The 14,874-nt window shown below is 42.0% G+C and overlaps 2 protein-coding genes across 4 annotated transcripts in view; one reads left to right on the forward strand and one right to left on the reverse strand.

Moving 5' to 3' along the window:
- Positions 1–6,849, reverse strand: part of Peak1 (pseudopodium-enriched atypical kinase 1) — a 217,097-nt gene extending 210,248 nt beyond the window's left edge. Inside the window, exon 1 of one of the 3 annotated variants that reach the window (XM_006511168.4) lies at positions 6,568–6,849. The gene's annotated coding sequence lies outside the window, so the exon portion shown is untranslated. Of the gene's footprint in view, positions 1–6,487 lie in introns of all 3 variants that reach the window. The other 2 variants (XM_006511167.4, NM_172924.3) reach the window with 2 other exon arrangements.
- A 396-nt stretch (positions 6,850–7,245) lies between these two features.
- Hmg20a (high mobility group 20A) overlaps positions 7,246–14,874 on the forward strand; it is a 78,318-nt gene continuing 70,689 nt past the window's right edge. The window contains exon 1 of the mRNA NM_025812.3: positions 7,246–7,558. The gene's annotated coding sequence lies outside the window, so the exon portion shown is untranslated. The remainder of the gene's footprint in view (positions 7,559–14,874) is intronic.

Consider the following 14,874-nt stretch of genomic DNA (forward strand, 5'->3'; position numbering starts at 1 on the left):
CACATCAACTTTCTGCTCAGAACTATGTAAGAATCCTAAATTCTTTAGCCCCCCAAGCAAAACTTACTCTCAGGCAGGTGAGATGGCTCAGTGTAAAAAGGTGCTGTCACCAGGAATAACAATTCAAGTTCAGACCTTTCGACCCACATGGCAGGATAGAGCCAACTCCCATATGTATACCACTACACATATACAAGCACAACTAATTAGTTAGGAGATTTAAAATTCACCCAGACATGGTAGTTGCATGCCTTTAGTCCCAGCAGTGAGGAGGTTGAGGCAGAAGAATTACCATGAGTTCAAAGACAGTTGACACTACCTATCAATACCTTTCTCAGGAAAAAAATAGCACAAGTCTGCTCCTTTTGGCATCCCTAACAGCCTTTCTTGCTTTATTCTTCTCTCTAGCACAACCATCTTCTAATATAACAATTTTTGTTTAGTTCATTACTATGACCCCTTCTCTAAAGCAGTACCTGGCATACACACTCAATGCTTCACAAACATTTTCTAATGATATACCTCAGAAGGTCCAAATTAAATATCTCAATGTTTTTCTTCTACTCTCTACGCTATATGGTTTGGAGAATGAGAAGGCTTTAAATACTGGTTCACTACTTATTTAACCTCTCGAATCCTCAGTTGCCTCATCTAAGGGAATGACAAAGGCAAGCATATAAGCTGTGTACTTCAGGATTAGGATCAGAAGTACTAAAGTGTGAGCAGATAGCAGGTACTCTTCCTTCGCCCCATCACTAGCTTTGCAGCTTTACACTCCTTCTATGCTTTCCATGGTTAGATTTATAATGGTACCCATATCCTCTCATGCCTTCCAATTAGATAAACCCTCCAGGTTATCTGCTCATGATCCATCATGGACTCCACAATTCTTCATACAAGTCACAATTCTGAGTATCCGTAATCCCCCAGCTTTAGGTATCTCCATTAAACTAATACCTAGACAGCAGTTGGTAGAGACCTGGGCTCTGAAATTTACAAGTAAGATTTGAACTCTCACTATTCATCTTACAAACAAGGGATATAATAGTAAGAAAAGGGTCTCATGGATACTGAATAGATTCTCCTGATATAATCAGACTGAATACAACTGAGAAAAAAAAATCAAACAACTATGTCAATAAATCCAAGGTCTACAACCTCAAAACAGTCCTCAATATTCTTCAGTTTCCTGGCCATTATCTATCTGGCTCTCTGATCTCCAGTCTCTCCTGTAGGTAGTTTCAAAGTCACATACTCTTTTCAAGCTCTGTTCTACCCCTTTCATTCTTAGTGGCTAATCAAAATCACCAAGACATGCTACCAAGTCTTTCCCTTCCCTCTCCCCACCAGTTTCAAGCTTACCCCACCATCTATCAGTCTTTACCTCCTCTTCTGCTCACTGAAAAATAGTACTTCCCATTTGTGATGGTTATTCTTGGTTGGCAATATGACTACATCTGGAATGAGCTAACCCAAACAGGCTGTACAAGCCATGGGGAGAAAGCCGGCAAACAGCACTCCTCTGTGGCTTCTGTGTCAGCTTCCAGCCTCCAGGTCCTGCCCTGTGTGAGTTCCTGTCCTGACTTCCTCCACTGATGAACACTCAGCTGAAACTCTTTCCTCCTGAGTTGCTTTTGGTCATGGTGTTTATCACAGTGATAGAAATCTTAACCAAGACACCCAGGGCCAAATTCTCTACCTCTGCCCAGGATATTCATGTTCATATCCTTCCTTCCCATCTCCCTGCTCACACCTTCCTCCCTACTCTTCCTCTGTGCTTTCCTCTCCTCTTTCACCCATTCTTCTCTCTTTCCTTTGAAACTTTCCAGTTCCACATAAGCATGCCCAAGACACTCTTAATTTATAAGAGCTTTTTTTTTGGCAAAGTTCTCTAACTCTTCAGCATGTGGCTGCCTTATACTTTCTCTGAGTCCTTGGTTAAAAGCACTATTCTTGCTCGGACATGGTGATACACACTGGGAGATAGAGGCAGGAAGATCAGCAGTTCAAGGTCAGCTTTGGAAACAGCTAGTTTTAAAAAAAAAACAAAAAACAAAAACAAAAACAAAAAACAAAAAACAAAACAAACAAACAAAAAAAAAAACAGCCTGGGTTCTATGAGGTACCAGTCAAGACTTTTAATCCCAGCACTTGGGAGGCAGAGACAGGTGGATTTCTGAGTTCAAGGCCAGCCTGGTCTACAAAGTGAGTTCCAGGACAGCCAGGGCTATACAGAGAAACCCTGTCTCGAAAAACAAAACAAAACAAAACAAACACACAAAAAGAAAAAGAAAAACACTGTATCCTTCTCAACTAGCTGAACTCCTAGCTGTATTAAACTCTTCACTCCTCCTCTATGCATTACAATGTAGCTAACTGCTCTAAATTATTTCAGACAATGTAATCTCCAAGTCTCAGAATTCTTTCAAACTTTATTTTACTTGCCCTTTCATGGCAGGACACAGGTTGGTAGCTCCTAGTCCTTGAAATATTCTCCCTCGGTTTCCATATAAACCCTCTCAGTCTTTCTGGGTTTTGTTGTTGTTGTTGTTTGTTTGTTTGTTAGCTTCGTTAGTTGGTTAACTGGTTTAGTTTGGTTTGATTTTTCCATCCTTGGTCTATCTGGTATAGATGACTGACTCTTTCCCTTAGATATTGGCCCTATCCTTAATCTCCAGTCTTCCTCCACTCATCCATCCATTCATTGTGGAGGGAAGCATGTATTATGGTATGCATTTGGAGGCTAGATGATAATTTGGAGGAGTGGGTTCTGTCCCACCATGAGCATCCCATGGATGAAAATGTGATGCCAGGATTGACAGCAAGTACCTTTACGCACTAAGCCATCTCACCAGACCCTATCTTTTCTAGCCCCTAACCTATTTGTCCAAATTACTGATAATACTTCATAAATCTCTCCTACATCCATCCACTACACTCCTTGTCACTTCTACACCAGGGTTGGCTTTTTCACTGTTCTTGCTTCTAGTTGTACCCCTTTTTAATCCAGCTTTCATTTCTCTGTCAAAATGACAGGTCTAAGCCAGCTCTGATTAAACTTGCAGTGTGGCTTGGGGGTGACAGATGGGGAGTGTTTTGGTGGTGGTATTTATTTTATGGGTATTTAGGTGTTTTGCCTGTGATGCCTTCTGGCACCAGAAGAGGGTGTCAGATCCCCTGGAACTAGAGCCACAGATGTTTGTGAGCCACCATGTAGGTGCCCAGAATTGAACCCAGGTCCTCTTGAAAAGTCATCTCTCCAGCCCTGTTTTTGCTTTTCAACTAAAACTTCACAGCCTTCAAGTTGGAAGCTAAAATTCCTAAGATGGGAATTTTATAATCAGTGGTTTTTACTTCATTTGCCTCTGCTCTAAAGCTGTGCTGTTGATGTGTAGAAGGGAGTATATGACTGTAGTTAGTCTTAATTGGAATGTGCTAAGATGTAAAAAGCAACACCAAATTCTTAAGACCCTGTATGAAAAGGAGAATATTAAATATCTTAGTATACCGCTTTATATTGATCTGAATTTTTATTTGTTAAAACTACTAGAAATTTCAAATTAACATACATGGCTTATGTTTCCTTTTTTAAAGAATACAATTGCATGAGGATAAATATATGTTTCCTCTTTCTGAACTTAGTTGATTCATATATTATTCAAGATTAATGAATAACTCACTAAGATTCCAGAACTTCCCCCACAGTCAAGAATCCAAGTCTGAGTCAACGAGCCTTCCTGTGCTCTCCTTCACAGGCACCTGCGCACACACCTGTCCTATATCACACCGTATTATAACCACCGGTTACCAGCTAGCTCTCCTCCTAAGGTATAAGCTGCTGACAAAAACTGCATCATTCTACACATATTCAGGTCCTAGCACCAGGCCTAACACTTTAGAAGACACTCAAATACTTGTCTTTTGTCAGACAAATGTGAACTTGGCCTGAAAGTTACAACAATATTTGAATTCTCCAAGGAAAACCCAGCTAGCAGGGAGGCAGCCTGTATCAGAAGTTCTAGACTGGGGCATAGGAATCACAGTAAAAGACAAATGAGAAAATAAAGTTCACATCCACACTTGCCTCTTACACTGAAAGAAAAAAAAAAAATGGGGATTAGCAAAAGTGATATGGAGCCTCAAACTCACACTTGGCAAGCCAGGGGCCACAATGTGGTTCCTAAATTGCTTTAACAACCCATCCAACAAAAGAGTAGGATTTGGCAGGTTACAACACAAACAGCTAGAGCCCAGCACCTGTTCCCCTTAAATAGCACATCATTACGGTTAAAAACAACAACAAATCTCTCTCCTGAAGCAAATGCTAATCTCATGATGCTTCACCATGGAGCAATTTAGAAGAGTTATTATATGAAATGTGCCAAAGCCTGAATTTATGGCTGATACTTCTTTGGCAAATATGGTTGGCACTGCTGGCTGTTAAAAGGCATGTATGCAAATAAGCAAATAAAAGTTTTTAAGCTCTCCGACTTAAATATTTACATTACCATAAATGTACAAAGATAAATGTTTATATGCATTCACATATAATGCATTTCAGGAACGTACTTTTTAATGTGACTGTCAGAAAACAGTTATGAAGTGGCATTATTTCTTTATGGGCCTCAGGACAGACTCTTAAAAATAAATTCTGACAGAATGTTAATGGGGTTTAAACACCACTGTGTAAGTTTTCTGCACTATTACTAAACAAAATGAATAAGCAATACCCTAACAACTCAATCAAGCTTATCTTTTCCTCTCACCAAAACACGCCTTACAACACTGGAAACTAGCCAAACATAAATGTCAGTCCCTAAAGAAAGGGTGGGAGAAAGGAGGACCACAAATCAAAAAGCTTTAAAGAAAATAATTTGCCATTTTCCCCCACATAACATAGTCATACTACTCTCTCCCAAATAGAGACACGATAAAATATTTTCTCTTCTTCCCCTCTGACAACTCTGGGGAGGGGATCTTTGTTTTTTCACATAGTTTGTGACCTGATCGTTGCCAAAACTCACTTGCAGTAGTATGAACTCTGCTTCCATTGTTAACTGTTAATCTCTGTGATAAGGCTATTAACTCCTAACTTGGAAGCCAAGAAAATGTACCTCACCTGCAATTATAGTTTACTGAAAAAGTCACCAAAGAAAGTGCCAGGCACTTTGGAAAGTAATTAGGGTAGTCAGTGAATTGAAAGATCTAAAATGCTCTGAGATTACAAAAGAAGCCATCATGAAGTGAGTATCCAAGATTGCTCATGGAAAGTTTTACCCTTGTGGATAATTCAAGTTTGGGCTTTCTGGGTTTTTTTTTTTTTTTCCTCTTTGCAGAGAGCAATATGTGTTCTCTTGACTACATACTTAATTTGCCAAGGTAGATAAAGGGAGGACAGTGTGGCTGAAAAAAAAAAAGAGAAAGAAAGAAAAGAAAGAGAAAGAAAGAAAAAGATCAAGTCAACAGATAGGCCACCAAACAGAATACTCAAAGCAATTCCGACTCAGGTGAAAAAGCAGTTCATGCACATCATCCAGTGGCTTAAAAATAGTCTTTTATGTAAGTCACCAAGTATTTAATTGAGAGTGTACTCTTACCACATTCAACAGAGGCAAAGAAAAATGTACTGGGTTTTCTATAGTAAGGCCAATAAAGATGAAATCATAGTTTTCCTCTAACTCATCTCTATCCTTCAACACCAGCCATCCAATAACTCCATTCCACAGCTCTGGTTCCTCAATTTGGGTCCTTAAAAACTGGACTGCAGACATGGGGCCTGGGGGAGGGGGACTGGAGGGCGGACTACTCTTTGATATTGCTCTCAGCAGTCCTTAATGAAGTCCAAGAACAAAATCAAGCTCTCCAACAAATGGAGCATAAGATGGGGGATAACGAGAAGGGGACCCAATTCAGATGGGTAGTCCTCTTCGAAGGAGGAAAGGAAATTGGCAAGAACCCATAAGCCAAAGGGCAAAGAAAAACAAATGTCTAACCCAGCCTCTCAAAATCCCAAACCCCTAAGCAACCTAGGAAGCCTGCGCACATTAGGGGCTCCCTGGCCAGAGCGTAAAGTGAGCAGGCACAGAGCCACCGGTTCCGTCCTGACTGCTGAGGCAAGGCTGAGCCTGATCCTCCAAAGTCTGGGAGTGAGGCGACCATACAGACTAGGCAGAAGCCCTTCTTGCCCCAGCCTCCACATCTCCAGCTCCTCTAAGGCTTCACTTTCCCCTGGAGCCTCGCAGCCCAGCCCCGGGAAGTCCCTAGCCGCCAGGTTCCAACTTTCCCTCCTCTGGGGGGCGCCGCGCTCCCGGGACCATCGCAGCCAGGGTAACGAGGCCTGGGCCGGTGGGGGGCATGAGAGGGCTCGCGGCGCCCGCGGGGCGCGTGGGTGGCCGGGGCACTGCAGCCCGCGCCCCGCAGGACGCACGGGCTGCCGAGCCCCTGCGGCGCCACCCAGTCCCGATCCCCCCTAGGTCCGCGTCCTCACCTCTCGGCGACCCTGGCCCCATAAGCCAGCGCGTGTGGGAAAGGGACCGGAGGGTACGTGGGCAACCCTGCCCCCGTTACCTGAGGGGAGCACAAGCCGTTGCGATATTCAGCATTGCCTCCTGTCCCGTCCCCTTTCTGGTGATCGCGGCCGCCTCCACCGAGCAACTGACACAACTAACTAACTACTCGCGGCCGCGGAGTCCACAGCGCGCTCCCGGCCGCTCTCCGTCCGCCCAGCCCACCAGTCCGCTCGCTCCTCCCAACCCTGCACGCCGCCCCGCCGCGCGCACCCTTGCCGCTTCACTTCTTCAGACCGCGCGCGCTCGCCCGCGCGTGCCCGCACCAAACCTCGGCGGTCTCCGAGCTCTACTCTCAGCCCCATGGGAGGAGTTGACAAGAGGCCACGCCTCCCTGAGTGCCAATATCCGGAGAACACGAGCTAGAGAAAGTCTGATTGGCTGAGGGGTGGAGCCAAAGCCAGGGGGCGGGGCGGCAGGGACCTTGAGTCCATGTGACGGGGAATTTGGGTTCAATTAAACGCCAGTGGAAAGAAACAGCGCAGATTTGGATTTTTTTCGGGGCCGAATCACCTTAAGTCAGCCATTCGTCTAGTACAGAATAACTATCCTCTAAGAGTCCAGTATACAGTAATTAAAATTTAAGTCCCACTATTTTTTGAGAGCCTTAGCAATGAAAATGAAAACTACATTTCCCAAGAACCTTCGCGAAAGTGTGTCTCACCTTGCGTGGTCACGTAGTCCTTCGCCGCATTGGGCAAAATAATCCCTTCATTTCTCTGAAAGTATCGGGTATAACATTTCACGTCTCTCCTCAACGGAACAATTCTCAGTATTACCACGTTAAAAGAAGTTACCTATCTGGAGGTGACTAAGTGATTAGGTAAAGAGTAAGAAAAGACACCAAAATAAAGTACTGCGGAGGAATTTCTGTCAAGCTGTGAGACGACGGAGTGAAGAGTGAAGGCGATTGCGAGGGGCTGAGGGAATTGTCCTCTGTGCAAGGGACTTTCATTAGTCCCCAGGCCCCTGCCTGCTCCTGCCGTCAGCAGGTTAGTAAGCAAGACGAGCATGGGGGTGGCAACAGTCGAGATGTCCTTCCCCCTTTGAAGATCATCCTTCTTTTGCTGCTGCTGTTATTGGTTTGTCTTGGTTTAAGGCCCACTGAATGGGGGCGCCTCACTTCCGGTTGGGGGAAGGGAGACATGCTGTCATAGGGGAGGGGGAACTGTAACTCACTTCCTGTGGGGGTAGGATGATGTTTGGGGGGTGTCCAAGCCACTTCCCGTGTTGATGAGAGCCAGAAAAGGTGTTGGTTTGTGCCATTCTCAGAGAGAGTTCCTACAGCCTTGGGGTTGTATTTTCACGTCACAAGTTCGGTTATTTCCCCAAATTATGATAATCACCAGGCCACGATCAGAATTTATGTATTTTGTTTCTGTGTGTAAATTGGAAAATCTCTCCCCAGCAAGATTGTCTTAATGCTGTCTCCAAAGAATTTTAAACACCTTGTTAAAATTCTCTGCAAGATTACATACTTTGTTATGTGACTTGTGAATTGCCCACCCTTGCACCCAAGTCAAGCTTGTCCTTAACTGAGTGAAGTAGTGTAGGCTCTACCTAGACACGGAACAGGAGCTCCTTAGCCGCTCTTTTAAGGAGGTAGTTTATAAGTTAGAGTACCGAATAGTTCACACAAATTACAGGGCATTTTCATGTTTGCAGAGGGAGAGAGTGTCATGCTGCAGTACTCCGATTTGATGTTACCGTAATAAAGGGCACTAATGTGTTACATACTTAGAACTGTTCCTTTAGGACTTAAGGATTCACCTCATGCTGGAGAAGACATCATCCACTTTAGTGTTGTTTTCATGTAGCTTTCTTGGGATGTTTATGAAAGATGCATTTTATGGTGTCTCCCCGTTTGTAATTTGAGTTTGTTACTGATTGAAAAATGAGGTCTATTTATGGTTTTAAAACCTGGCCAAAGGATGGCAAGTTCAGTGACGTACTGAGTGAGAGGAAAATGTCTCGGGAAGAACTAAAGATGAGGCAGACAGAACTTTCTGGTTTTCTATATTCTGCTTAAAACACACACACACAAACAAATAAGAAACTATATCTGAAGTAATAAGCAACTATTTTGATTCCTTGCAACACAGTATACAAGTGTATGTTTGTTGGCAGAATCAGTGTATTTGGAATGGTTTTTTAAAAACTTTGGCTATCAGGTGAACCTAAAATTGCATTGTCTTCCAATATTAAGGTGCATGTATTTCTAATTTCATAGTTTGCACTTACAATAGAAAATATTTTAAACTAAATGTGAAAATAAAAATACTTTAACCTTAACATGAACATTAAAAAAATATTCTTGGTCATTCTAGAAACACCAGGACTGGCACACATATGTGCTCACAGAGACTGTAGCAGCAGGCACAGAGCTGCACAGGTCTACACCACATGGAGTCCTAGAGCAGAAAAGAGAGGTAGACACATGTGCCCATCCCTAACCCAGAAGCTATCTCCAATTTATAGCCATTTACAAATGAAAAATTACTTTTCTCCAAAGTAGTCTCACTGAAGAAACGCTCTTAAGGGTAGGCCCCATGGCCATCACAATATGAACTCAGCAAATCTTTGGAGGTTCCATGTATTTTTTTCTTTAACCTTATGTTTTTTGTGTAAATGTTATGGCTTCCAATTTGGGTTTAGGGTGTGTCTCTGCATCTATGAGTTTTGTGTGCTTTTTCTTTGGCTCTTTTTCTTGTTTGTTTTGCCCTATTCTGATAGTGTGTTTTATTGTATTTTTTCCTTGGATGCCTGTTTGTTTTCTAATAGAGACAGAAAGGGGGTGAGTTCAGATGGGAAGCGTCAGGAGTGGGGAAGCTAATCAAAATATGTTGTATGAACAAAATCTATTTTCAATTAACAGGAAAGAATTATTTTTAGGCTGGAAGTATAGCTAAGTGGTAGAGCACTTGTCTACTGTATGTAATATGAGCCTCTGGATTTGGGGTTTGATCACCAGTACTAACAGGAAAAAAAACAAAAACAAAAACAACCCAACCTGTCTAATTTTGGTGGTGCACGCCCTTAATCCCAGCACTCAGGAGGCAGAAGCAGGCGAATCTCAGTGAGGTCCAGGCAACCTAGTTTACATAGCGAGTTCCAGGCCAGCCAGAGGAACACAATGAGACCTTATCTCAAAAATAAATGACATATCAGTCTGGTCGGCTTGGAATGGCGCTGAGTGCTAGAGCACCACCTGCCTCCTATGTAGGGGCTTCCATTTCAGCCCCAACACCACCACCATCACCAAAAATAACATTTCTGAGGTGCTAAAATCAGTATTTGAAAGGCTACAAAATTGCTGCAGTAGTTAATTTTAAAAAGACAAGAAAAATATTGTCTATGGTTATTCATAGAGGTTAGGGACATGTACACTGCACCCAGTGGCTGTGAACTGACAAGGAAGTGAGTGTGCAGTATCTTCTCCATGAATGCACAAGGCTAGATAGAGTCACCCTGAACAGTTAACGCTAGTGTTAGGAATTGGAACAGGGAGGGACTAATCGAGAAAGTGAGAAAATAACGTCTTAATGTTGGTTGCGATTCAGTAGTACTGCCTTCTGGGAACAGTTTTGGAAAGCAAAGGAGTTTATGAAATTGATCCTGAAGATATTCTGTGGGAGGCATGCAAGGTAATAGAAATAAGACAAATTGCTGTGGCAAGGTATGTGCAGCTTGAAGAACTGTCTGTGGAGAAGAAAGCAATATAGAAAGTACCTATCAGGAAGATGCTTTGTGCTAAGTGACGGTTATTCATTGGTCCCATCAAAGAAGAATTATTAGGTACGCTGCTGAAAAATAGAGAAAGGAAGCCTACGTGGCCTATTCCTCCTCCTCTTTAAAGAATGTTTCTGTGGAAGGGCTTATCTCCTCCCAAGGGATTTTCCCATAATGCCCCTTTGTTGCTTTTTAAAAATCTATCCCTAGTGTCAAAATTAGGAAAAGAAAAGCCATTTGCAAACATACTGTTACTTCTATGATAGAGAAGTCGTTGATTAGAGTATTTTGATTAAGTAACTATTTTCTTTTCCTTAAAGCAGGCATGGCATACACTGCTCAGAGCAGTTTGAAACATTAAGACAGTAAGCCAGAATCCTGGAGCCCATCTCATTGGAATTTGATTATCTGCACAGATGCTACATAGCTCAAAAGTCTCTCCACATCCTTTTGTTTACCCTGTCCTGTAAAGCTAACGCTAGTGTGTTATAACCTGGGCTATAACCTGCGGCTTCACTTGGTACCTCCGTGGTGGTGGTTTTGGTTTCTGCTTTGTAGCTGAGGGCTAAAAGGAGCAGTCGAGCAGCTTAAATGATTGTACCTATTTCTTTGCTGTCTTTTATTTCTGTACTTTCATATGTATTTAAATGAAAATTTAGCTTACATGGTTTTTCATTATTTCAACAAACACTGAATCCTGCTATGTATCAGTCACGATCTCACTTCAAGAACAGAAATTACAAATACCCTTTTTCTCTTGGGGCTTACTTCCTAGCTGATAGATCAAAGCTAGAATTTTGCTTGCTTGGTGTTTTGGAATGAGATGTTATCAGCACTATTCAAGCTGGACTAAGATGCATCCCTAAGTTTGCTATCTCTTGATTTCTAAGCCATTGTAGAACTTGTTTTGAATATTTCCTTTACTGTTACATGCTTCACAGTCTCACTGCTTAACTTGCCTTGTACCGTGTTTGAGTGAATAACGGCAGGGAAAACTGGAGCTCCGAAAGGCCTAGACTCAAAGCTAGACTTTGTGTTTCATTGGCTTCATCAGCTTGAGCAGTTAGCTTCTGTGCGCCTCTCTGCTCTGACTGTGACTCCTTGGTCAAAGGGGGAATTACATGGGAATCACTTGGTGTAGTCCTGGGGTTGGAGCTTAATGAACGTTATTGTTTAACCCCAGGCTTGCCTCAACTATGCAGGCTGCTGGGATCCACCTCTTTTGAGCCACACAGAATATTGTAGTAGATTCATTGACATCCTGCCGTCTGTCTTCTGTCAGCATGCTAAGTAGTCAGAATTGTGTTTGTTTCTTGTGAGAAAAAAAAAAATCACTAATCTCGATTGTTTTACAAATTATGCCTTATAGGAAAGTTTCCGGGCGGGGGTGGGGGGTGGGGTGGGGATGAAAGAGTCATCTAAGTAAATTGTTTTAGGAAGACCTTCAACTCATTTTGCTAACTACTAAGGCCTCTCACACTGTCAGCATGTCTTTCATCATCTGTCTGTACATTTGAAACTGGATGCTGGCTGAGGGGAACCTCTGTCCTCTGCCTCTGTCTCACTTTGCTCCTGTTTTCCTCTGACATACTGTCACTGTTCCTAGAAATTCCCATTGATCAGCGTTTTACCCTCGTGTCCTCTCTAAGTACCACCTTCAGGGAATATGTTCTGATGTCCACTTCCAAACTACTTATGTTCTAGAAGTCTGTTGATCCTGCGAAGTGTTCTGTACCTTTATTGTTGCATTTATTGATGCAACTTATTAATCCTCGGGCTCCTGTTGTTAATTTTTGTTGTTATTGTTATGTAGAGAAAATGTCCCCCTGAAAAAGGTTGTATAAACTATATCCTGTTCATCTCTAGGTTTGCTCAGCCCTGGAACCATATCACTCATAGGCATTGACTTAATATTTATAGAGTTTAATTGATACTAGGGTTGTAATGAAAATCATATGTAACCTGTATCTGCATGAAGGACTATGACCAGTATATAGTAGGTACTCATACATCTGTAATGTGTGGCTAAATCATTATGCTCCCATTTGTAAGTATTCTGTGGTATTACTGTTATATATTAAATACCTGATATATGATCATAGCTATGAGAACCAATCTATGCAATCAGTGTTAGAAAAAACGTAGTTTGTAATTTACATGTGGACTCAGTTGTTATCTAAGTGAGGGGTAGGAAGGTCAGCACATATTGTATTGGGAGAGCTTTCCCTTCAGTCCAAACACAGAAACTAAGCAGATTTATAAGCATTTTACATAAATGAAACATTTTGATCATATTTACCCCCATTACCTTCTGTTATCCCCTCCTCCTGGTCCCCCTTTCACTCATGAGGTTGTCGTGTATTCTGCCTCACCTAAAATCCACAAATGAGAAAAATATATACTTGCTTTTCTGAGTCTGGTTTATTTTGCTTAACATAATGATCTTAAGTGAAAACAACTTCTGTTCTTCCTTATTGATAAGTAATATTTAATGTTGATAGATAGTACTATAGCTGGATCATGTGATAGTTCTGTTTTGGAGTGGTGGTTGGTTTGTTTATTTATTTTATTGTGGGTTTTGATCTAGGATCTCACTATGTAGCCTTGGCTGGCCTAGGGTTCTCTATGTAGACCAGACCTCAAACTCGTACAGTCTACCTGTCTCTGGCTTCCAAGTGCTGAGATTTAAGCAGTCACCACCATTCCAAGTTGTCTTTGCTTGTTTGCTTTTTTTTTTTTTTTTTTTTTTGCTTGTTTGCCTTTTGTTTTTGCTTTCTTGATGATAGGCTTGCTGCCAAAGATGCCATGGAATTTCATTTACATTTCCCTGATGACTGAGAGTTGGACATTTTTCAGCATTGCCCAGATTTCTTTCTTCATGCCTGAGAAAAATCCCATTGTGTATCTGTGCCACATTTTCTTTATCCATTCATCAGTTGATGAACTACATTGATCCCATTGCTTAGCTCTTGTATAGTGTATAGTGTAGCAATAAACATGAATGTGCAAGTATTTTTAGTTATGTACCCAAGATTGGTATGGCCAAGTCATGTGGAAATTTTATTTTTGTTTTGTTTAGCTTTCTGTATGTGTCCATGTGTCCCATGCATGCTTGCAGAGTCAGAGGTCAATGTTAGATGACAACTTCTACCACTCTCCATCCATTTTTTTAACTTGTATTTTGTTTGACAAGGTCTCTCACTCACCACACCTAGAGCCAGCTCACAATTTCAGGTGGTCAGCAAGCCCCTGAGATCCACTGCCTTCTGTTCCTACTGCAAGGCCACCACACTGGGCTTTTACGTGGCTGCTGGGATACGAACCAGGTCCTCTAGCTTGAATAGCAAATGCTTTTTCCACTGAGCATTTCCTGTTGCTGTGGTAAAATGCTGTCAAAAACAGCTTAAGAGAGAAAGGGTGTGTCCAGGTCACAGTTCCAGATTACAGCCATCATGGCAGGGAAGTCTTAGTAGCAGGAGCTTGAAAAAACTCTTCCTACTGCATCCACTCAAACGTAGAGAGCAGTGGATTACACCTGCATGCAAGTGTCTACTGTTTTCCCCTCGTATACAGCCAAGAAACTGCTGCTCAGGAGTGATGCAGGGAATGTCCACAGTGGGTCTTCCCCCTGGGCAAGATAAACACATGGACAGTGCAAACATGATCTAGACAGTCCTCATGGAGGCTCCCTTTCCAAGTGATTCTAAATCGTGTCAAGCCCTCACATCCTTGCCAACATTCGTTGATGTTGTCTTGGTGATAGCAACTCTGAAGGGGGTGAAATGGAATCTTAAAACAGATCTCTTTTTTGTTGTTCTTGTTCTTGCGAGTATGAGTATTTGCCTACATACCCACAGAGACCAGAAGAGGGTATTCAGTTCCCTGGAACTAGAGTTACAGATAATTGTGAGCCACCATTAAGTGCTATGAGTTGATCCCAGGTCTTCTGAAAGAGAGCCAGTGTTGTCCCTCAACACAAGTCTGTGTTTTTCTGAAAGCCTAAGATACTGAATGCTTTTTCAAATATTTATGGACCATTTGTATTTCTTTTTAGAGACATCTATTCAGTTCATTAGTTTATTTGTTGATTGGGTGATTTTATTTTACAGCGTTCAATTTTTATAGTTCCTTATATATTACATATATTAATTTCCTGTCTGATGTATACTTGATAAAGATTTTTCCCCATTCTGTAGTCTGTTTTCTTTGCTATACAAAAAATTTGACTTCTTCCTTTCATACTTGTGTCCCTTCTATTTATTTCCCTTGTCTACTGCTCCAGCTAAGGCTTTGAGTTCTGTATTGAAAAAAATCAGTAGAAGGGACCACCCTGTCTCATTCCTGATTTTAAAGAAAGTGGTTTTAGTTTTTCTTTATTTAGCATAACAGTGGCTATAGGTTGAAATATGTTGGTTTGGTGGGGGAGGGACATGGTTGATTGGTTGGTTGGTTTGGTTTGGTTTTTTGAGACAAGGTTTCTCTGTCTAGCCCTGGCTATCCTCGAACTTGCTCTGTAGACCAGGCTGGCTTTGAACTCACAGAGATCCACCTGCTTCTGCCTCTCCAGTGATGAAATTAA

Source organism: Mus musculus, chromosome 9 (assembly GCF_000001635.26).
Source record: "Mus musculus strain C57BL/6J chromosome 9, GRCm38.p6 C57BL/6J".
NCBI classification, from domain to species: Eukaryota; Metazoa; Chordata; class Mammalia; order Rodentia; family Muridae; genus Mus; species Mus musculus.